This window comes from Poromitra crassiceps (genome assembly GCF_964638095.1).
Source record: "Poromitra crassiceps genome assembly, chromosome: 6".
Lineage (NCBI taxonomy): Eukaryota > Metazoa > Chordata > Actinopteri > Beryciformes > Melamphaidae > Poromitra > Poromitra crassiceps.
The window spans coordinates 42,355,941-42,380,656 of record NC_139627.1 but is presented as its reverse complement, the minus strand read 5'-3'; the positions used below and the strand labels follow the sequence as shown (position 1 = coordinate 42,380,656).

Sequence of the window (24,716 nt, the reverse complement as noted above, 5' to 3'; positions counted from 1 at the left end):
ACAGCATACTTGGCTAAAGATGATGAGCAGAATCTGATGATTCAGAATCTATAGCTACAGCTAATAAAAAGAGCTTATTTTAGTTATCTTGTCATACATTCATTAAATATTTTAATGCAAGAAATCCTGGGGGTAGTTGGTACAGCAGTACCAAGGTAAAATGGGTGTTGACATTAACATATTTTCAGTGAACATAATTCTGAAATGACTCCCAAAACATCCACCATTGTTAATCTCCTTCCTTGTGGTAAACCCCAAACGCACAGTATACCTTCCCATTCAAAAGTTACATTTACACAATACTGGATGGCAGCCATCTTGGAATTCTGGGTCAAAACTATGCCATAATGTCAAACTGATGTCAGAATCGGATTCCTCGTGGTTGACTTACACCGAAAAGTGTCTTCATACATTATTCTATGTGCTCTGGGTCAAAAGTCAATTTTTTAACATGGCGCCAGTGGCCATCTTGGATTTGGCCATCTGGCAAGGAAAATCCCAGGATCCTTAGGACGGACCTGGGCGCTATTTTAACAAAAGGTCTATATAAGTCAAATCACTCATCAAAACATCTTAGCCAGAGAATGGTCATGGCTTTGAAGTTATAGCATCGGTTATCAGATACTGTCATTTCCTTCTCACAACGTCATCAAATTCACCATTGATTAGTAACTTTAACAGTTTATGATGTTCTATATGGTATCATTGTAATCCTTGACCATGAAAACATTGGGATAGACATCTCCTTTTCAGTGTTAGCATGTGTGGTTCAGGAGATATGATGCAAACTACATAATTTGCTTATGGCAGAATTAAAATGGCCGCCACAAGGCATTTTTGCGATGGCTCAATTTCTGAAACTGTACAGGGCCCCAAACTATAAGCGTACCAAGTTTCATGCTTTTACGAAAAGGGAACATCATTTTCACATATCATCTGGACTAATACACAGAAATCAGGGTTTTGTCATTTATATGGGGGTAGGTTTGTTTACAGAGTGATAACTATCCTTAAGCTACCAAATCAGCAGGGTTATCATACCAAAATATAAACTAGAGACATGTAGGAAGACAAAAATAACAAAATCGTGCGGTCACCTCAGGTGGTACCGATTTTTGCCTTGGCCCATGGACTATCTAGCTGTTTCATTATTTGCCTTTACCTACTTACTGTGCGTTCACACCGGGGCGATTTTTTTGCAAATTCACGCGACGAGATCCCATACAAAGTCAATGCAAACGTACGAGTAGATGACATTTAGCCCCGGGGGTGAGAGACGCACATTTTCGCAGTCGCCCGTTCGCTCGAGTTGAAATTTTTCAACCCAAGTGAATAAGAGTGTTCCTTTCGCCTTGGTGTGAATGTGAATGTACAGTTAGTCATTATATCCACATTACGAATGATTATTTATCAAAAAACTCATTGTGCAAAATTTTGTGAAAGCAGCAATTGTCATCCCTACAATATCGCAAATCGCAATATCGTTATTGAGGCATTTGGTCAAAAATATGATATTTGATTTTGTCCAGTCAACATGGGAGATCAAATCAGAGTGATGATTTATCTGCAAAGACTTCAACAATCCAGGGGGCACGGTGGCTCAGTGGTAGAGCTGTCGCCTCGCAGTCAGAAGGTCCTGAGTTCGATTCTCGCCTGGGGCACTGTGGGCGCTGTGGTTGTGTCCCCCCCCATATCTTCAGTGCCTACTGCCCAGGTGGGGTATCTCGTCGTAAGGGCCTTTCTGTCTGTGTGGAGTTTGCATGTTCTCCCCGTGCTCCCCCAGGGGGGTTCCTCCGTATATAACCCCCCCCCCCAATCAAAAACATGCAGAAGATCAGATCGTCATCGTCATCCGACCAGTGACGACAACATCCGAAGTTGGTCCCCGGGCGCTGTACGAGAAAGCGACCACTGCTCCTGGCCTGCCCCCCGGAGGAAAGGACAAGCCAGGATGGGTTAAATGCAGAGGACAAATTTCACCGGCCACCGTCAGCATGTGTGTGTTTGTGGCCGTCCGTGCATGTGTTGATGTGTAATCGTGTGACAATAAAGACGGGCTTGTCCGTCTGAAATCGTGTTTAATCCCTTCATTCACAACTCTCTGTAAAGACAAACCTGTAGCTTAGGGAGGGGAAGAGGTTCCCATTGTCATGCATCTCTCTACCAGTCAGTTCAGCTCATATATCTTTCCCTTTCCTTTTCAAAATCCCATTACCACACTGTAGAATGTAAAACAGACTATACCATATGAGCATTAGAGGAGTGACAGTGCAATCCATCTTAATACAGCCTATCGTAATGTTGTATTGTACTTGTGCATGAGTCATATCAGAGCATGGGGGGAGAGAGAGTAATGGGATGAGAAAACTCATTGACACGGTATAAAAGGTAGATCATAGGATTCGTGGCTATGGTCTACCTAGGTGTCGCCCCGTTCTCCTGAGCGGCCAATCAAATCCCATTCATATTCATACTTGGCCAATGACAGCTCATCCGAAAATACTGGTGCCAAATCACACGCCATGCCCGAATCATTCAACCACTGCCAGCACCCTCCTCCCCCTCCAGGGCTGTGAGCCTGGAGAAGCTCCTCCCCCTCCGGGGCTGTGAGGCTGGAGAAGCTCCTCCCCCTCCAGGGCTGTGAGGCTGGAGAAGCTCCTCCCCCTCCAGGGCTGTGAGGCTGGAGAAGCTCCTCCCCCTCCAGGGCTGTGAGGCTGGAGAAGCTCCTCCCCTTCCAGAGCTGTGAGGCTGGAGAAGCTCCTCCCCCTCCAGAGCTGTGAAGCTGGAGAAGCTCCTCCCCCTCCAGAGCTGTGAGGCTGGAGAAGCTCCTCCCCCTCCAGGGCTGTGAGGCTGGAGAAGCTCCTCCCCTTCCAGGGCTGTGAGGCTGGAGAAGCTCCTCCCCCCCAGAGCTGTGAGGCTGGAGAAGCTCCTCCCCCTCCAGAGCTGTGAGGCTGGAGAAGCGGACCGTGTCACAGCTCACAGATAAAGAGGCTTTAGCACGCCGTTTGGAGACTAGACTGTCTCCCTCCCTCTGAGCGCTGCCTGCCTGAACCACAGTCAACATGTCACATTTAAAAATACACAACGTGAAACAGGAGATCCTGAGAACCTCCGGTGGTCTGTAAGATGCTGAGAACCTCCGGTGGTCTGTAAGATCCTGAGAACCTCCGGTGGTCTGTAAGATGCTGAGAACCTCCAGTGGTCTGTAAGATGCTGAGAACCTCCAGTGGTCTGTAAGATGCTGAGAACCTCCGGTTGTCTGTAAGATGCTGAGAACCTCCAGTGGTCTGTAAGATGCTGAGAACCTCCAGTGGTCTGTAAGATGCTGAGAACCTCTGGTGGTCTGTAAGATGCTGAGAACCTCCGGGGGTCTGTAAGATGCTGAGAACCTCCAGTGGTCTGTAAGATGCTGAGAACCTCCGGTGGTCTGTAAGATGCTGAGAACCTCTGGTGGTCTGTAAGATGCTGAGAACCTCCGGGGGTCTGTAAGATGCTGAGAACCTCCAGTGGTCTGTAAGATGCTGAGAACCTCCGGTGGTCTGTAAGATGCTGAGAACCTCCAGTGGTCTGTAAGATGCTGATAACCTCCAGTGGTCTGTAAGATGCTGAGAACCTCCAGTGGTCTGTAAGATGCTGAGAACCTCCGGTGGTCTGTAAGATGCTGAGAACCTCCAGTGGTCTGTAAGATGCTGAGAACCTCCGGTGGTCTGTAAGATGCTGAGAACCTCCGGTGGTCTGTAAGATGCTGAGAACCTCTGGTGGTCTGTAAGATGCTGAGAACCTCCGGTGGTCTGTAAGATGCTGAGAACCTCTGGTGGTCTGTAAGATCCTGAGAACCTCCAGTGGTCTGTAAGATGCTGAGAACCTCTGGTGGTCTGTAAGATGCTGAGAACCTCCGGTGGTCTGTAAGATGCTGAGAACCTCCGGTGGTCTGTAAGATGCTGAGAACCTCCGGTGGTCTGTAAGATGCTGAGAACCTCTGGTGGTCTGTAAGATGCTGAGAACCTCTGGTGGTCTCTAAGATGGGGCAATAATATGCCTTTTGAATTTTCAAATTATACCTGTCTCGCCGTGCAGAGGCAAGGATGAGAAAGACGTGGGGGAATTCCAGAGAGGAAAATTATATTTATACACACACACACACACACACACACACACACACAATAATGCAGAAAATGAGAGGCTAACGATAATAATGATAATGCACTTAATCGTTGTAAGGGGGATTCAGGGTTTTGCTCAAGGACACTTCAGCAGGGCAAATGTTGACACTGGGGCAACCTCCTCCCTACTCAGTGCTGCTGCCAAATTATATGATACTTGATGTAGCTAACCTAATGACAGGCTAACAAAAGTAAAAGAATATATATATACACTACCAGTCTATATTTTTACTATTTAGAGTAGAGTAGTAAAGACATCAAACAATCCAAACTATCTTATATTTGACAGTATTTGTTTCTTATATTTGACTGATTCTTTAAAGTAGACGCCCTTGATGGAAAGGCAAAGGCTTTGGAAAGAAATTCATATTTCATTATTTACATTTGTCTAAGAAACAACTTTCAAGTATTTAAGCCTTTAGATCATAATGTCTGAAAGAGAATGAAAAACATAGTAGTACATTCATTCAGGTGTCCAAACCTTTGGCTGGTAGTGCATATACTGTAAAAAATAGATTGATCTCAACATTCAGACTTTTTTTGTTGTTGTTTTTTCTAAATATTTTTTTCCTGATTTTTTTATCCCATTTTTATCCCCCTTAGTGCTAATTTTACTTTTATTTATCCTGGTTGCTACTCCACCCTCTGCTGATCTGGGGAGAGCCGAAACTGGCTCCATGCTTCCTCCAAGACATGGGCAGTTAGCCAGCTGCTTCTTTTCACCTGACAGGGGAAGCTTCACTGGTAGGACATAGCACGTGGGAGGTTCACGCTATTCCAACCGGTTCCCCTCCCTCTGAACAGGCGCCCTTAACGACCAGAGGAGGAACCACATTAGCAACCAGGATATTGCATGTTTTGGTGAAGGGGGTTCCTAACTTCCTATATGAAAAAAAATGTTATTAACCTTAATTTTGTGCAGCTGGTATTCTCTCTCCCTGACTCTATCACACGGGTGTGAGGCATTGCTATCTGAGGATTGATCGCTCCTGATTGGTTGGCTGAATCACCTGGTTGGGGGGTGAGCTCTGATATTTGATCCCTCCCCAGTCACTGGCTGTTTTTGAAAGAGTACAATATACGTCGCCACTACGAAACGAAACATGCCCTCACTTTTTCAAACAGATAAAAAGTAGATTATTATATTGAAATGTTATTTTAGATTTAGAATGTTAATTTTCTATAAAACACAATACATTTTAATGTAATTCCACAATGTTTATTTTTGGCCCTCGGCCCTCCACCCAGATTGAGTTTTGGCCCTTCATGGGAAAGAATTTGGGCACCCCTGGCCTATAGCCTGGTTTAGCCACTTATCCCAGAGTCTCCATGCATATCAATCCATCTACCTACAGGATAGTAAAGCACAGCAACACGAACTCGGGCAGTGGTGGCCTAAAGGTTAGAGAAGCGAGCTTGTGAGTGACCGGAAGGTCGTCGGTTCAATGCCCGGACCGGCAGGATAAATCTGGGTGGGGAAAGTGAAAAAGTAGCGCTTGCCCCTCCCTCATTACCACCACTGTGGTGCCCTTGAGCAAGGCCCTTAACCCCCAACCGCTCCAGTGGAGCTGATCAGTGGCCAGCAGATCAGACTGTGGTTGTAGTACTGGTCAGTTTCCAGGTATGAATGTGTGTGTGAATATGAACAAGGCTGAAAAAGAGAGCATTAATCTCAGTGAGACTGAGATAAAGAAAGACTGTATAAAGAAAGATAAAAAATAAAACCCATGCCAGCTCTTCCTCTTCCTGGTCGGTGGGTGGGCACTGGGCAGCCATATTGATAGAGCTGAAAGAAGCCCTCCATCATGTTTCTACTCATCAAATCAGGACCTCATTACCATTCATCTGACAACAAGGCACACTGGAGCGGCTTAGTGCTCTAATTGCTCTCCGTCGCACTGAATGGCTGATGGCAAACAGGGGGAAGAATGAGTGGTGGGGTGATGGAGAGCCCTGTGGACTGCTGTGAGAGACGTGCCCTACCAAATGCAGGTCCCTTCCTTTTGTCACAATAGTCTCCTTAAGCCTGGGTGGTCCTGCCCTGCTTTCCCTGTGTACTTTCTGGTTGTAAACATCCTTAAGTTATGGGAACGGGCAGAAATAGAAAATAATTAAAATAATGAATCAACAGTAGCAATATGGTTAAGTGCCGGATGTCAAAATAGACTGGATAATACTTGTCAGAGGCATGAGAAATAACAAAAGCTAAATCGGTGGCTAATTCTTGGCGATTTCATCTGACTTTCACTGCATGCATCAATATCTACTCTGCCCTGACACATGTTACAAATGGTGGAAATAAAGCATGAATGCTGCCATGGGAATAATGCACTGCATATCATGGAGGGCGGAGTCAACTTCTCAGTGGGAGATGAATTGCACCCCGTCACATGAAGCCCTGAATCCCATATCACTGTGACTGAATGAGTTGACCTCCGACCTGCCTACTGCCAGGAAGGGGAGGGGGGTCTTCTTATATCACATACGTTGTTGGATACATAATATTTTTCAAACATCTATTATGCGTTCCATCATGCACTGGTATGATCCAGCCTTCTTTTCATAGAGAGGATCATAGAGGATGGAGATGGATTATCAAAGGATAATATCAAGTGAGTGCAAAAAAAAGCTAAAACGCGTACATCCAAAAACAAAATGTAGAAACAAAAAATAAGTGCTAATCTTCACCAGATTAATCGTAACCTGAACTCTCTGATGGAGCCGTCGTTGTGGAGGCAAAGCTAACAATGCTAAAGGCCTAAACATGGTCGTCTGTCCGCCTCGAATTGGAGCCGTCTCGCCGTCTGGCGGCGCCAGCGAGCCCTACCTGCTAGGACGCCACTACGCCCTCCCTCCTCCCACCCTCCTTCCTCCTGTGGAAGCTCAGTGTGAAAATGGCGGAGATTGTGTGCCAGGCAGTCTGAATGAAATTGAATGTAACGTTCCCAATTCTATGTATTAAATTCTAAAAAACAACCCTCAACATTTGGGAAGGCTAAGCCACACAACTAGTTCGTTATAATCTAACGTCATGCTTTGAAAGGCGACTTTACAACGATGAGCCAAGGCAACGGCCAGTCACAACTCTCGTGCAGCTGACGTCATGCACGTATCGTCGGCGCTGAGTCACATTTTGGAGCAGCCCCCGTCAGCCGACGGCGCCCCCTCCCCGTATGACGGCGCTCCACCCGCCGTCATACGGGGAGGGCGGGGCGAGGCTCTGACGGACGACCATGTTTAGGCCTTAAGGGGGAGGGTTGGGAGACTATTCATGTTGGCAGGATTAACCACCCCACCCCCTTGTTTTGTGATTGAGAAAACGATGCGGACGACATTATTACACTGGGTATGTTCTGCTGCTGATAGCTTTGTGGCTTAAGTGCGTTTGATTTGTGCTCATGTATTAAGATTAAACCAATTTGCGCTTGACATAATCTGTAATTGGGCAGGGAAAGTAATGCATGACAGTCTAATGAGTTTGTGGTGGGCAAAAAAAAGGGTTGCAATCATAGACTGTAAAAAAAAAGATGGACGTAGTCAGTGCGATGTCACCCATTGGTTTGTGGAGTCCCATTTTGAAGCTTTCAGTTTGGCATTTTGGCCGCTGCCATCTTGGTTCTCCCACAGAGCCACAGCTATTGGGTCCGTGATCGGAGAGATGTGCGATCATTCATTCATTCATTCCTTTTACCAGTAACGACCTGGCCAAGAGGGCATAGAGGCACACCCAAAATAACAACACATATAAATAAACATAAAACAGAGTTAAAAACATTAGCAAAAACAGGCGCAGACATAGCAATTATCCCTGGGCAGGAGACCTGTCAATCACACCCAAAACATAGTCTTTTTTTATTGTCTATTTTACTCTAAACGGATGAGTTATATAAAAATTCACTCCCCGTACAGTTGTCATGAAAGGGGAAATTAGCTTTTATTTTTATTTTTACCAGGCTGTTTATTTCTGCCGTAAAGTCGGACATTTTAACATGGTCGGTGAATGGGGAATGACGCCGTTTTGCGTCAGTGGCCATTCGAGTAACTGCAGTTTTTGGCACTTCCGCATTGGCATCTTGCAATAACGCAAGAGAGAAGTGTGGGTCTGTAATGAATTGGGGTTGTCCTCTGCAAACGTTTCTTTGACAGAGTCCGCACCATGGCTGATGGACTGATCTTTGCTTGACAGAAAAGACAGTCCTCAGTGGCTCATTTCTAGTTGGGCAGAAAGCATCAAAGTAGTGGTGCAGGATGAGAGAGAGGCCGTGTGTCTGGAGAGTTCTAATGGCGTGCGTCTGTGTTTCTAATGTCAATATTACAAGGCAAGTGGAACATTCCATGTTAGCTTCGTATTCCAGCAGTAAGGTTTGTCTAATGGAGCTTGACTGTTTTCCTTCATTCAGACACATGAGCAGCATGGCTCTCCTCCCTCCCCTCCGTCCTCATCATCATCATCCCCATCCCCCAACGCCTTAAATACATGCTGCCCTCACACTCATCACAGGCACCTTCTACCCGTGGAGCTGCCACCAGACATCAGCAAACAGAGGCATCAAAACATCAGCATGGAGACAGTCAGGAGGATATATTAGGTCAAGACTGCCAGACAGGACAGACAAAGGCTAGGTGACTTCAGGTATTATGGGAGACTTTTTGACTTCAGGTATTATGGGACGCTTTAACTATAGAGGGTATATTTTCATGCCTGATGAGTGAAAATAAACACTTTTTTTGCTGAGCCCTACCTGTGAAACGACACAATCAAAAATGTCATGCCCTCATTGGTGTGATGTCACATAGGTGGGCGGGGCAAGCTTCAAACAGGAGGTTGTTCGATAATACCTGAAGTCAAAAAGTGTCCCATAATACCTGAAGTCACCCAGTCTGGATTTCCATACTGAACTCAATGAAATCCCACAAATGGCTTCTAATTCTTTTGCAAACACTAAAAGAGCAATCATTTCAGAGTGTTTCGAGTTGACTCAAGTCCTGTGTGACCCAAGCCTGTCTTTGTACAGGCGAAGAGCATGGGGATCTACAGCAGCGTGTTCACAGCCAGTGTGCTAAGTAGGCCACAGCATGGTATGTGACCCACCAGATAGCTACATGGCCCCTTTTTGTTTCCTCACCATCTGATACCCTGCCTGGCGAGCTGGAAACGATACCCCTCTGAACCAGAGGAGCCAGAACTGTAGCCTGAGTATCAGTTACAGAGGGAGGTGAGAGAGTGCTTTTTTCTTCCTCTTTTTAAAGTGAAATATAAAACAGTTCCTGCCTTGAGTCACAACGAGCATAAAAGCCATCTTAGATTAACTGTTGCCAACTGAACAAAATGTTCCTCTGGTTGAATAAATGATTGCCCAAATGCTTGAGAAAAGTGATTTCGGAACAACGCAATCACACATCTTCCTTAATTGCTGTAGAGGTAGGATCAATCTCAGGTGGAACCAAGCCAAGTTAGCCTCTCAGCCGTACATACTGTGTTTTCTGCTGGTGTAGAACGAGCTGGACGAGTAAACAGAGTCATCCTGGGGACTCGGGAGTGGGAGAACGAACTGGACCAGTAAACAGAGTCATCCTGGGGACTCGGGAGTGGGAGAACGAGCTGGACCAGTAAACAGAGTCATCCTGGGGTCTCAGGAGTGGGAGAACGAACTGGACCAGTAAACAGAGTCATCCTGGGGACTCGGGAGTGGGAGAACGAGCTGGACCAGTAAACAGAGTCATCCTGGGGACTCAGGAGTGGGAGAACGAGCTGGACCAGTAAACAGAGTCATCCTGGGGACTCAGGAGTGGAAGAACGAACTGGACCAGTAAACAGAATCATCCTGGGGACTCGGGAGTGGGAGAACGAACTGGACCAGTAAACAGAGTCATCCTGGGGACTCGGGAGTGGGAGAACGAACTGGACCAGTAAACAGAATCATCCTGGGGACTCGGGAGTGGGAGAACGAGCTGGACCTGTAAACAGAGTCATCCTGGGGACTCGGGAGTGGGAGAACGAGCTGGACCAGTAAACAGAATCATCCTGGGGACTCGGGAGTGGGAGAACGAGCTGGACCAGTAAACAGAGTCATCCTGGGGACTCAGGAGTGGGAGAACGAGCTGGACCAGTAAACAGAATCATCCTGGGGACTCGGGAGTGGGAGAACGAGCTGGACCAGTAAACAGAGTCATCCTGGGGACTCGGGAGTGGGAGAACGAACTGGACCAGTAAACAGAGTCATCCTGGGGACTCAGGAGTGGGAGAACGAGCTGGACCAGTAAACAGAATCATCCTGGGGACTCGGGAGTGGGAGAACGAACTGGACCAGTAAACAGAGTCATCCTGGGGACTCAGGAGTGGGAGAACGAACTGGACCAGTAAACAGATTCATCCTGGGGACTCTGGAGTGGGAGAACGAGCTGGACCAGTAAACAGAGTCATCCTGGGGTCTCAGGAGTGGGAGAACGAACTGGACCAGTAAACAGATTCATCCTGGGGACTCTGGAGTGGGAGAACGAGCTGGACCAGTAAACAGTCATCCTGGGGACTCGGGAGTGGGAGAACGAGCTGGACCAGTAAACAGAGTCATCCTGGGGACTCAGGAGTGGAAGAACGAGCTGGACCAGTAAACAGTCATCCTGGGGACTCAGGAGTGGAAGAACGAGCTGGACCAGTAAACAGAGTCATCCTGGGGACTCAGGAGTGGAAGAACGAGCTGGACCAGTAAACAGTCATCCTGGGGACTCAGGAGTGGAAGAACGAGCTGGACCAGTAAACAGAGTCATCCTGGGGACTCAGGAGTGGGAGAACGAGCTGGACCAGTAAACAGAGTCATCCTGGGGACTCTGGAGTGGGAGAACGAGCTGGACCAGTAAACAGATTCATCCTGGGGACTCGGGAGTGGGAGAACGAGCTGGACCAGTAAACAGTCATCCTGGGGACTCAGGAGTGGGAGAACGAGCTGGACCAGTAAACAGAGTCATCCTGGGGACTCTGGAGTGGGAGAACGAGCTGGACCAGTAAACAGATTCATCCTGGGGACTCAGGAGTGGGAGAACGAGCTGGACCAGTAAACAGATTCATCCTGGGGACTCGGGAGTGGGAGAACGAGCTGGACCAGTAAACAGAGTCATCCTGGGGACTCTGGAGTGGGAGAAGCAGCACGTAGTTGCTGATAAAATTAAGCAGCTTGGTGTCTAGCAGCCACATACGTCATTGTAAAGGCAAATTCTGCTATCGGTCAGGTGGGAAGGAGGGGAGGTGTTCTGGATAGAGGTAGACCGATTAATCGGTCGGCGCCGATTATTGGCATCGGCATCGACCGCTGCCTGCGCTCACAAGGCCGATTATTACGGCACGTTAAAAACAAGCAGCGTGACAATTTATACTCGATGTTCACGATTACTACATGCATAGACATCGGCCCCCGCAAACAGATGCGGGATTAGTCCCCGCATTATCAATTCAAAATATGCGTGAATTCCCGATTCCGGCAACCCCGTGCCGAATTTCAGGCCCACACTCTTTTGTAATAATATTGAGAGAGTTTGGGAGACAAATCATCTCTGAAACTCTCTCAGTTAGTAGAATAATACAGTTGAATGAGGTCTCTAACATACGTGCTCTCCCTTAAAGAGCCTGCCAGTCACTTCTGAAATCAACTGCATAACCCAGTGTATTTGTCTTATTTCATTAATAAAATAAAATAAATCTAACGCATGTTACTGGCTAAGATAACCATCTTATAATAGATGTATTTGTTATACTGTATTAGATTCTCAATGTGCATGAATGGATAATGGAATTACAGGTTACTTGTTTTTTTACGCAAATACTCTCATTCATTATTGTATTTTAAATCATTGTATTGTATCGAATGCAATTTCTTTTTATAATAATAATAATAAAATAATCAGCATTATATATCGGCCATCGGCCACCCTGCTCTCTAAAATATCGGCATCGGCAATTGAATTACCCATATCGGTCAACCTCTAGTTCTGGACATGTAGATTTCCAATGGAGGCACTGATTGCATTGTATCACTATTCATTCAAAGGATATCCGACGTTTTCACCCAAACTGTCAAGCAGGAAAATGTACTGGCGGTGGGGAGTGGGACACCCTTAGGCAAAACTGTACTGACACACCACTGGGATTTCTGACTTGTCATAAAAGATTGAATATGTGTTAAATTGAGCGTTGAGAGGTTGAGGAAAGCTTTGTGTTAGCTGGGCCTCTCTTCTCCCTCAGTTTCTTTCAGCCCTGCCTCTCTGCAGCAGTAACAGCAGCCGGATATAGCTCACCATCACCACAGCTCACTATGTCACCATCACACTGTTCTGTTTGGGGCTACCAGAATGCCAACGAAACGTGGGAGAACCGAGACTAACATGTCTGCATTAGCTCCTGAACAATATTGTTCCGAAGCACATTAGGAATCTAAATAGAGTAAATCATCCAGATTTTTTCTAGAGACTAGGGTTCGACCGATATCAGATTTGTACTGGAAGGACGATATTGGCAAACTGATATCGCCAAAGGCGGATACAGACATGTTTGGGTTTAGCCTGCGGCCTCAACAACGTAGCTGACTTTAAAGTCCCCGAACAGAGCAAAACGACGACTAATTAGTCACAGTGTCTTCAAAGCCAGTCACACTTTTATGACTCAAAAGACACTAAATAGCTGTCGGGCACAATCCGAGTTAAATGAGGACAGATGGTTTCACACTGTGACAATCTCCAATGAGCTATAATAAGTATGAGGTACACACAGCAGCACGTTAGTAATGGTGAACAGGTAGCCTGGCAGCACGCTCCGTGCTTTGGGAAACAGCCAGGCGGACACATCCACACTGACCGCACTGCCCACTCACCGCCACAGAGGGCGCTTTCTGGCAGCTTTACCGCTGCTGCACCAACGAGCCCCATTCATTCACACACAAACACGTTCTCTGTGTCTGACGACGTATCTATTTCTCTCTATCACCGCTCCTTCCCTCTCTTCTCTATCCACTCATCTTTCTGCTCTGTTCCAGGCAGGAAGGACTGTGGTCAGAGAAAACATGGCTGGTTCTTCTATTCTAAGAAAAATAACAGTCTTCTCCCCGACTCCACCCTATGTTTGCGCCGCTAGACCAAGTTCAGAGAGTATACCTTACTGAAATACCACAAGTTCAGAGGAATGGAGTGCTCAGTCGTCAGTGCATCGCATCTCTTTCTTAACATTTAGGTATAGTACTAGCAAAATAGGCTAAAACATACAAACATGTGCGTGACATTCCACAGTTACTGATGAGTGTGATTGATATCTGAAAAACTATTTCTTTCTATCTCTACATTTAGTTTTTTAGTTTTTGTTCTGGTAATTTGTGCAAATGGCTTGGAGCAGAAATGCCTGACTATAGATCTCTGCTGGCCTTTGATGAAACGTTTAATGCCTTCAATCCAGAAAGCATGAATGGAATTCAAAGACATCAAAAACATTCTTTCTCTCTTGCTCGCCTATATTTACTCCACTATCTGAGACGGGAGAGCTGCTTCTCACATCTATTCTGCACACACAGCGTGTGCAAGCCAGGGAGGGAACTGTGAAATATCTCATCGGCTTATGGTTTCTTTCCAAAAGAGTTGTCTGAGAAGTTGTCAGTGGCTGTCGTTTCACAGCTGATAGATGACTGCAGTTAAACACTTCAGCCTTTACAAATGATTTTTTTTTAAATAGTATCAACAGGTTTGGAGAGGGCGATAAAGATTTAAAAAATAGATGAAGGGGGCTTGCGGGTAGTGTAGCGGTAGATTCCCTGCCTAGCAACACGAGGGTCGCAGATTCGAGCCCCCGTGTTACCTCCCGGTTTGGTCGGGCATCCAAACAGGCACGATTGGCTCGTGTCTGTGGGTGAGAAACTGGATTAAGGGTATGTGTCCCGGTCGTGGCACTAGTGCCTCCTCTGGTCATTCTGTTCTGGGGGGGAGGGGAACTGGGGGGGAGTAGCGTGTCCTCCCAGCGCTATGTCCTGCCGGTGAAACCCCTTGCTGTCAAGAGAAAAGAAGCGGCTGGCAACTGCACATGTATCGGAGGAAGCATGTGCTAGTCTACAATAGGGCTCAACAGGCACTATTCTCCTCAGATCGGCAGAGGGGGTGGAGCAATGATCAGGACAGCAGGGGGATTTGGCCAAGTACAATTGGGGGGAGAAAATGGGGGCGAAATCTGAAGAGAAATGGTGATAAAAAAAGGCACGCTGGCAGAACCCTGACATTACTAAAGAAGTTAAATCCCGTTTCATTCATGCATTCAGCACCTTAAAGTTATTCAGTTGCCATGCCAACCCGTTACCAGGTTAACAACACAGTGCTGCTGCTGCTGCTGCTGCTGCAGTGATGAAGACAGAGAGCCTTCCTCTGCTCCTGCGTCAGCAGGCCATAATGGAGATTCACATTGTGACATTAGTATTCTGATCAGGAGACGAGCCTGGCTGGCTGGGGGAGGAATGAGCAACTCACCGAGATGTCAAACAGCTCCTCTGTGTCATCCAGCATGCGCACCCTGATGGAGACGTGGCGTCCGGGGGGCATGGCGGGGGGCTTGTGGCCGGGCTCCAGGGTGCTGATGCCCAGAGTCTCCGGAGCTCCCAGACGCTGGCCTGCTGCGGAGGGCCCTGGCTCTGGCTCCGCCATGCTGCACTGCTCTGCTAACTGCCCGGCCTGCACAGAGAGGACAACACATGTCATGGCTGACAGACACACACACAGATACACACACACCAGCTACAGTACCCACCCACCCCCGTCCCACCCGTCACGCACGCACGCACGCACGCACACACACACACACACACACACACACACACACACACACACACACACACACACACACACACACACACACACACACACACACACACACACACACACACACACACACACAGAGTAAGAGACTACCCCTCCTCTTGCTTGTGAGGTAGGTGAGGTTTTGAGAAAGGCAGCAGGGCCCAGAGGACAGGCTTCTGTGTCACACTACAGCCTCATTGTAAATGAAGTATTTGCGCTCTCAGCTAACAGTTGATAAGTGTAGCCTCTGGGAGAACCAATTACTGTAACAAGAGATCCAAGCTTGTTCTTGATTTCAAACCGCAAATCAGGCAGCCTTAATTTGACAAACAAATCACGAGGCTAGAGTGAAAAATCAAAGAGTCAATACAATGACCATCGATTCAGGGTCCAGGAAGTGGTAAAAGCACAGCATTGGAGGCAAAGACACATCATAGCTTAGTTAGGTTGTAATTGCTCTCAAGGGCATCGTGGTCCAATCTGAATGTGGACAATGTTGAAGGAAGGAAAGAAGCAACAGTGACTTTGTGCTGTGAACTGACAGAGTCATCAGAGAAAAAGACAGATGATAGTAGGTGAAAGAGAAAATCCAGTTGTGAATATGAAAAACAAAAGTATGAAAGATGCATTTGCTCAGACACATTTTGGAGTGACATACAGTTAGTGCAGACCTGATGTGCACAGAGCAGTTAGCCCCGATCATTTCGCAAGCGCAGCAAATATGGTGGGTCCATCTGACATTCAAATTAAGGACTCGGGGGGCAGTATCTGGAATAACAATGAGCAGTTAGTTTGAGCACTGTGTGACTGACTCGCTCTGTATGGGGCTGAGAAGCAGGCTGGTCCCAGGTGGAGGATTGTGTTTGGACTAGTTGTGTGAAGTCATTCATTCTAGGTTGACACATGAGCAGGCCACTCTCTCCACCCCCCATCTAGCCAGCAGCCAGCTCCCCCGAGGCCACGCTGGCTGTCCCGCTGACTCCTCTCCTCATCACACATTCCAGGCGGCTGATGTCATCTCAAGACCGCTACCAAAGTGAGCTCAACACAGTGAGCAGCAGCAGCAGCAGTGAGCAGCAGCAGCAGCAGCAGAGCCAGTGGGCAGTTGTTCAGACACCACAGCACAGCAGAGAGGTGAACGACTGCTGCCAAGTTCAAGCTGGAAGCTGAATAGGCATTTCAAAAAAGAGCGGATAATTCAACCCAGCATGGAGAATGTAGGCCAAGGACGGTGGTTCAGTCTGCCTGTTCCCTGAGAGCTGATCACACATCAACTAGTTTGTTTCCATTGAGAAGGCAGGCAGTCACTCTCCACCATCGCATGCAATGAACGAGTACACACACATTGTAGTCGGGGAGTGAATTTGTATTTGATGAATAAAGCAGCAGGATGTTGAGAGAGCACGTTCTTATCATCGCCACCTGTCCGTACGCTGTCATCGCAGGGCGCTGAGCGTGACGTGAGGCCTGTTTGAGTTTTCCATTTCAATGGCCGGGGCTGGTTTGGGGCTTTGAGGGGGGCAGGGGTCTCCCTTGGGCTGATGAAACCAGAGCTGTGGCAAGTGGCGCGGATGGAAACATGCATGATGTTGTTCAACCCAGCCCCAGCCCATTTTGTGACACTCGATCCTGGGGGCCATCATCGCCCGGCCTGCAGGCTTGATTATTGGCAACTATGGCAAGTGTTTCCCGTCAAGTGTGTAAATTCACGGGCTTATATGGCCGACGCACGCTGTAACCCAACACTCTTCAACACAAAAGAGCGGTGAAACGGAGGGCAATGAAAAGAGCAGACAGTGATTATATCAGCCAACACTTTTTTACCCTACCCTGCCCCCGGGCTTCGTGAATCACCCAGTCATGAAGCTCGCTCTATGGGGCTCCTCGAAATAAGTCACTCGGGCTTCTGGCGAAAACACGCAAAACAGTCACCATCCACTTGTACAAATGGCACCTTGTTCCTGTGCAGACATCAGGCTCGCAGCACACAGCGGATCAGGATACAATGCCAGAGGGACATTTACAGACCTCGGCTCGGAGTGTTTCTCCCGCGGTGATTTAACCCCTGCCTTTGAACTTGTTTGCTTGAAATTCCCCACAAGTGTGCAACATGGGGCTGTGGCTGCGACTGCTGGCGGAGTCTCAGGGGCTGTAAACAGTGGTCTCTCTGTATGCGCGGGGGCGCACTGGGGCCCCTTAGTGCAGGCCAACGCTGCACAGCTGGATTCCTTTACTGACAGCTGAATGGCCGAGGAACAGGCTGCTTCAGCCAGTCAACTGTCTACCTGAGGCAAGCTCAGAATAATAACCAAGATCCTCATTTTCCTCTCTATTCAGCAACATGACATTGATACTTGGGTGTGGCTCGCATAGCATGAATCAGAATGCAAAAGTTCCCTTTGAAATAGGCTACTGGCAGCAGGCAAACGTGACATCTGTTCATCAAGCACAATGAGATGTATGATTGGATTTAAAGGACTTCCAGCAGGTGACTGTAACCTGACCCTCTTGATCAGAACACATTCAAATACTGATACTGAGAATAAACGACACAATAATAATCCTATAGACCTTCCTCGCACAGATCTGGTCATGTTTACATCATTAGTGTAACGTTAATGTAGGTCAATAGAGCAAGCTGCTGTAATAATGCTCCAGGACATTAGATGGTGACATATGCACCACTTGACTCACCTGACCAGCTGCTATACAGCAACAAAGTGGCAGATGGAAAACGCGGCGCACTCATTTGCGACATTTGGAGCATTTTAAATGTCAAGCCAAAGCATAAGCCATTCCTGCGAGCCAAGGACACATTAGCGACTGCAATGCCTGCATACATCCCTACAGCTAAAGGTATGCCTCTGGCTGAGCAGAGACCCTTCTGCATTGCAAGCCGCACCGGGAGAGATGGGACATTCGCTGCCTGCAAATGAAGCTTTGGCACGCATAATACAACACACAGCAGCACCAACAGGAGTCCAACAAGATCACCAAACAACCAAGGCAACGAAGATAACCGCACTCCCAGCCCGCGACTTACCACCCTAATCTCCTCAAACAAGTTGATCACTTCCCATACAAGCACACAGAGGACTCGGGCTGCAGAATTCTCTTACCCCTTGAGAAATGCGGGCTTCTCCACGTTATGTAGCGGTTATGTGTCCCAGTTGTTGGAAGATATTATTACATCCACCTCCGCTCGTAGTGAATCGGCGCTGACTTCAGATGTTGGCCGTGCAGGTGAAGAGGCTTTTCGTGGTCGCCATGGCGGACGACTGAGGGAGTGTGCTAGCCGGGGAGAGAGCGTGGACTGGATTACATTGAACCGAGAGCGGCGGATCCACTCCCCCGGTGCTCTTGGACAGAATGAAGGCGGTGCAGCACCTCCAGCTCAGACTCCGCCAGGAACGGGGGATTGAATTGCAGCAGCACCATCTAGCGGTGGAGCGTGGAACTACACAATGACGCTGGAAAATCCCACACTAGAAAATCCCAATAGCCCGTATCCAGCGTGGGGGTAAACCTCCCGTTCTTCCAATGCAGCAGAGTTAGCATTTAGCTGCTAACCCAGGCCAGCCACTCAGACAGGATCAGGGATTCACCCACGGAGTGAACGTAACATCTGAACAGAGTGACGTCTATGTATGTACCTGCGTTTGAATCCCCAATCCTGTTCCTGTAGTGTAGAGCCGCAGCACCGGCGAGCCAGCCATAACTAAAACATTTTGTGGGCGTTCCCACACAGACCAACAGGGATGTCAAACCCATTTAGTTCATGCGACCATGTGACCCAATTTGGTCTCAAGTGGACCAGACAAAGAAAATGCATAATATTATAAATAACACCTCCTAATTTTCCTGTTTCTTTTAGTGTAAAGAATTACAGGTCCATTTTAAGAACATTTTCACATCTCAGCTACCAGAGGCCTATCAAACAAATGATCAAATCTACTGTCTGTAACTGTGCATTACAATTGATGGCAGCTGTGCAAGTCTCTATATACAAGGGTAATTACAATAGTTTACCATTTAGTGATGAATACAGAAAACATTATTAGGCTACTTGATAGCCTTCTTAGGCAATGTTCAGACTAGGAGGCCAAATCTAATTTGTGAACTTTAGTGATCTATTATATTAATGATTCTATCCAGATTGGTTTATGAGTCTGGACGCTCCAAGTCTGATTTGTGTCACTTGTCACTTGTCCCAAACCACATATGGAGATAGTTTCCAATCTACTTTAGACTGATGTGACTTCAGTGTGGACGCGCTGATCACCCAAATCAGATTTGAGAGTGTCTTTTGCAGGGGGTGGGGACTTGAAGAGCAGAGAGCAGACATGCAAACACTGCCAGAAACATTGTATGTTGGCTCATTGGCTCATTGTATGTGGACACACAGATCTGACTTGAACACTTGCCCAAATCAGATTTGTGGCAGTGCGGACACACTCCCAAATCAGATTTGGGAAACCAATCAAGATAATGATGATTATAGACTTTAGCAGCAAATCGGATTTGCCTGTAATGTGAACATGGCCTTAGTGCTCCTGAAACCTGATACCTCTCTTAGGGATAATGTCTGATGTACACCGCCTCCGGAACAGATGCAGTACGGCTCTGGTACGGCTGCGAACAGACCCACACTCATGTAATCTGACAGACGTATGCGGGATCCGACAAAAATAGAACAGGTGCGTAATTTTTCCGTACCACATGTATCACCCATCAATTAACATGAGCGAGAGTCGATCCGGATCCACAACGCAGCCGTAACGCATCTGGTGTACATTGCCTGTTAGCCTTCATAAGTGCATCAAATTGGATTGAAGGACTTCTCAGTGCAATTTTCATAATTTGCAAAGTCATCCTGTGGGCCGGATTGGACCCTTTGACGGGCCAGTTCTGGCCCCCGGGCCGTATGTTTGACACACCTGCTATATGAGGGATCAGCCAATAAGCATTTTGGTAAACAAATGGCGTCACTGGGGGAAAACGGCAATGGGACCCTATGGAGCCTGAGCTTGAGCAGCTCACTCTAGCCGGCTGTGCTGTTTACATTTTAAAAACTGTGACAGTTCACACAACTTTACCATGACATGCATATTATGCATCAAACTCTTGAGCTACTTCTGCTCTCACTCATAATGTCAAAAGTTAGTTAGTTCTAGCCTTGCACAGGGTGTACTTTTTTTTCTCCAATATTTTATTTAAAAAAAGAATAGAACAGTGCACGAACAAGACAAACAAACAGGCCCAGCCTCAGACACAGGAAAATAAAATAAAAAACGAAACAAAAACATACATACATACATCATCAACATTCAACATTACAGCGCAGTGCTACCAGCCACATAAGGTGTTATGTACTTGTAAGAGATATTGTGCAAGGGATCCCACGCAAGGGGTCCATAAGAAACCAGCTGGGCGAATCATCTGTCGCCCCCAACCTCAGTCATTTGTCATTCTTAACCTCCTCGAAGTAGGCCAAAAACAGGTCCCAGATGGTTGAGAATCTTCTAAGTGAGTTGGCTCTCAGGAACCTGAGTCTCTCCATCTGTATAACAGAGATCATGTCCATCAGCCACACCTGAAAAGAAGATGAAGAGGTGGACTTCCATTCCTTCAGAATGAGTCTTGTGGCGACCATTGTCCCGTGTCAGAGATTGTTGTAGGGAAGTTCAGAGAGGACTCCGAGCAGCCAAAGATGGCGAGTTCTGCCTCCAGTTGCAGGATTATGTTGTAGGCCTTAGAGTACCAATCAAATATTTTGGCCCAGAATCCGGTTAGTGAAGGGCAGAACCAGAAGGCATGAGATAGTGTGTGTTTTCACAATTCATCTGTGAAACCTAGGAGTGATCATCAAAAGCCATGAGTTGATCATATATGCTAATCCTGGATATGAGTGATTTCTGACTGGGCTTTAGGGTCAGAAGGTTATCCCATGCCTGATTAGCGGGGACGGAAGGATAACATGGAAACGAAGAAGCACAGTGTCTAACATGAAAATAACGAAACGTGTGGGATGCAGGCAAATTAAAATCTGAGGAAAGAACTTTTTCATTCTAACAGGTGCCTGCCTGAAGTTGCACTATGATGCAGTAGGGTAGGCTATGTGGATGATGATGTACATACACATATATGATGTACACATATACATATTATCCCACTTATAACATCAATATATCATTCAGTAGGCGGTTGGGATGGGTGGGTGGGTTGGGACTTGGTTGGAATCCTGCAAGGATCTGCTTTATCACTGTGTCAGCAAAGATATTCCACCTGGTATGATGGTTGGCACTGGTCAGAAGGTTTCACTTTCCACCCTCCAGGGAGGTCAGAGGTCAGCCTCAGCTACAGAACAGCCCTGCAGCTGGTAGGGGTCCAGTGTCTTGCTCAAACTTCGTTATGGCAGTCAGATGCTTGCTGACATGAGGGTTTTGAACCCAGGTAAAGGACAGTCTCTACTAGTCCATTGTATTAAACAATACAATGCACTGACTTGGCTTTCAGCACTTTAACTTGCACTTTATCCAAGATCCACTGGGGGGCGCCTCGGTTTGCCACGGAGAATGAGTGACTGACAAAAGTAGCAGACAGCAAGCTCACAGCACTGAAAATAAAATACCCCCAACCGCAGGATAAGAAAAACCACACATCAGTGATTTACATACTGTGATTAAAAGCACCGCTCCCTTCAACTCACCCATAACAAAAGCACCATGTGAAACTCTCACACATGAATGTCATTTCCAGTTATTTCAAAGCTGTCGTCCTGTCAACAGGCAAAGAAAGCCAGTGGCATTTACCTGGCACAAGCACAAAGTTTGCCCCACAAGAAAAACAGCCGGTGACGTGTCCAAGCAGTGGATTTGTTCCACTCTCTGCAGCAGCCAACAAGAGATCTGTAATGCTAATCAACCTGTGGAGTCATCTGGATCTTGGAAAAAATGAATGGCAAACGTTCACTTCTGGCTTATACTCATTCTGATACACAGTGGATTCCAATAATAGACCAACCAATCTATGAACTGTTTTTTATCATGTTATGGATAGAGGCTATTTCATCCGTATGAAACCGTGCAATATGCTCCATTTTCCCTTGTACTGTTTTGTTATTCATGAGCTCTCTGCTCCTTTTTGATGGAGAGTGGCCTGGGGCTTTGGCTGGGACCGGTGCCTCCACATCGCCCACTCCTCCATGTAGCTGTCGAGGGACAGGGATAAGAGACAAGGCAGTGTGGTGAGTGGAGGGCTGATTTCATGTCTACTGCTCGCCCACCTTCACTGACAGGAAGAGAAGTCTCCTATAGGCCCAGTGATGTGGGACTGAGATGGAGAAATCACTCCCTGTCTTGGCAGCTTCACAGGGCCTCTGGAGGCATTTACTTGGAACTACGGCAAAGATGAACATTTCAGCCAGATGAAAACACAACAACTAGAGAGCTGAATACCATGATCTCTCACAGACAACTAGAGAGCTGAATACCATAGTGATCTCTCACAGACAACTAGAGAGCTGAATACCATAGTGATCTCTCACAGACAACTAGAGAGCTGAATACCATAGTGATCTCTCACAGACAACTAGAAAGCTGAATACCATAGTGATCTCTCACAGACAACTAGAGACCTGAATACCATAGTGATCTCTCACAGACAACTAGAGAGCTGAATACCATAGTGATCTCTCACAGACAACTAGAGAGCTGAATACCATAGTGATCTCTCACAGACAACTAGAGAGCTGAATACCATAGTGATCTCTCACAGACAACTAGAGAGCTGAATACCATAGTGATCTCTCACAGACAACTAGAGAGCTGAATACCATAGTGATCTTTCGCAGACAACTAGAGAGCTGAATACCATAGTGATCTCTCACAGACAACTAGAGAGCTGAATACCATAGTGATCTCTCACAGACAACTAGAGAGCTGAATACCATAGTGATCTCTCACAGACAACTAGAGAGCTGAATACCATAGTGATCTCTCACAGACAACTAGAGAGCTGAATACCATAGTGATCTCTCACAGACAACTAGAGACCTGAATACCATAGTGATCTCTCACAGACAACTAGAGAGCTGAATACCATAGTGATCTCTCACAGACAACTAGAGAGCTGAATACCATAGTGATCTCTCACAGACAACTAGAGAGCTGAATACCATAGTGATCTCTCACAGACAACTAGAGAGCTGAATACCATAGTGATCTCTCACAGACAACTAGAGAGCTGAATACCATAGTGATCTCTCACAGACAACTAGAAAGCTGAATACCATAGTGATCTCTCACAGACAACTAGAGACCTGAATACCATAGTGATCTCTCACAGACAACTAGAGACCTGAATACCATAGTAATCTCTCACAGACAACTAGAGACCTGAATACCATAGTGATCTCTCACAGACAACTAGAGCTGAATAGTGATCTCTCACCCAGTTATAATGAAAACATGAGTAAACATTGCACTCCATTCACTGATCACAATAGGGCCACCACCAGTATAGAAAGAACAATACCATTCATTTATACTGTCTTCTTGAAGCAGCTCAATTTCCATGTAATTTACTGCAGGCTATATTAATCTGATACTCAATATTATGAAATCTTATAATGATTCATAAACATTTTAAAAATAAAGTCACAATGAAATGAAAAATGTCTTTTTTACCTTCTTTGCCAATTTTCCATCTCATAATATACAACTATTTAATTATGTATGTCATTGTAACAAATTGTAATTTCCATCTTCAAGAAGGTGGAAATGAGTTTACGAGTTGACAATTCAGTCTGAATATCAGACTAAGGAATCGGGCTAATCTAAGAAAAATACTCGTTTATTTCCAACACGAATCTTCTGTGTTATCAATTGTGTCTATGGAGACCACCCTTTGATCAGCAGTCACTGCACTCCCTCCCTGTGACTGGTGCTGTACAATCAGCAAGCCCACAGGGTCATTTGTTTGTTCAGCTGCTACTGCTGCAGGAGCTGTGACAATAGATTGGAGAACAAAAAGGAAATCACACACAACAGGGATCTTGTATGTAGAAGCGTCCCAGTTATGTCTGCAGATAGGATTTACTGCTTATGTTCTTGATTTCATGAACCCATCTTGGCTCTTCAACTGTGTGGGTTTCTGCACATTATGAGAACCGTCCCTGTATAATGTTCCGTAGCCTATGTATAAATCTTCAGTGGACTTCTTCCTTTTTATGTCACATGTCAGCATAATTCTCCAATAGTCTATTCCACATGTCTATTTCACATCCATCTGAAACACCTCTGAAATATTTCCACAGACACATTACAAATCACCTTGCCTGTATATTCACCTTGAGGCAAGACACCCCAGGTGAATAGGGTAAAAAATAAAGGCCAGTTGATTACTTACATTAAAGGCCTTCAAATGACCCTGAGAACATCAAGTGACTTGGTAACCAAAGAATCACAAAGAATGGAGAATTGATTGAATAGTTCAACTTATAAAATACTCTGCAAATTCATTTCAATAAAGCAACAATATGTACAGTATTATGTTGAGCCTATTTAATGACTAATTAGAGAGTCAACCAATTATCCCAGTGAAACAGAACACATTGGCTAGATGGGCAAACGCCTGTCAGCCACGATCACTTTCTCATGATCCGTGTCTGGCTGTCATGAATGTTACATGATGGAATCTGATTTGGATTCCTCAGTATTAAAAAAAGAAGCAAAG

The 24,716-nt window shown here is 46.4% G+C and overlaps 1 pseudogene across 1 annotated transcript in view; it reads right to left on the bottom strand.

Moving 5' to 3' along the window:
* Positions 1-18,235, bottom strand: part of LOC310777900 (FERM, ARHGEF and pleckstrin domain-containing protein 1-like) — a 73,582-nt pseudogene extending 55,347 nt beyond the window's left edge. Inside the window, exons 1-2 of the transcript XR_014554047.1 lie at positions 18,101-18,235; positions 14,655-14,855 (exon numbers count right to left, since the gene is read on the bottom strand). The product of XR_014554047.1 is annotated as an FERM, ARHGEF and pleckstrin domain-containing protein 1-like (transcript). The remainder of the gene's footprint in view (positions 1-14,654; positions 14,856-18,100) is intronic.
* Between the last annotated feature and the right edge of the window lie 6,481 nt (positions 18,236-24,716).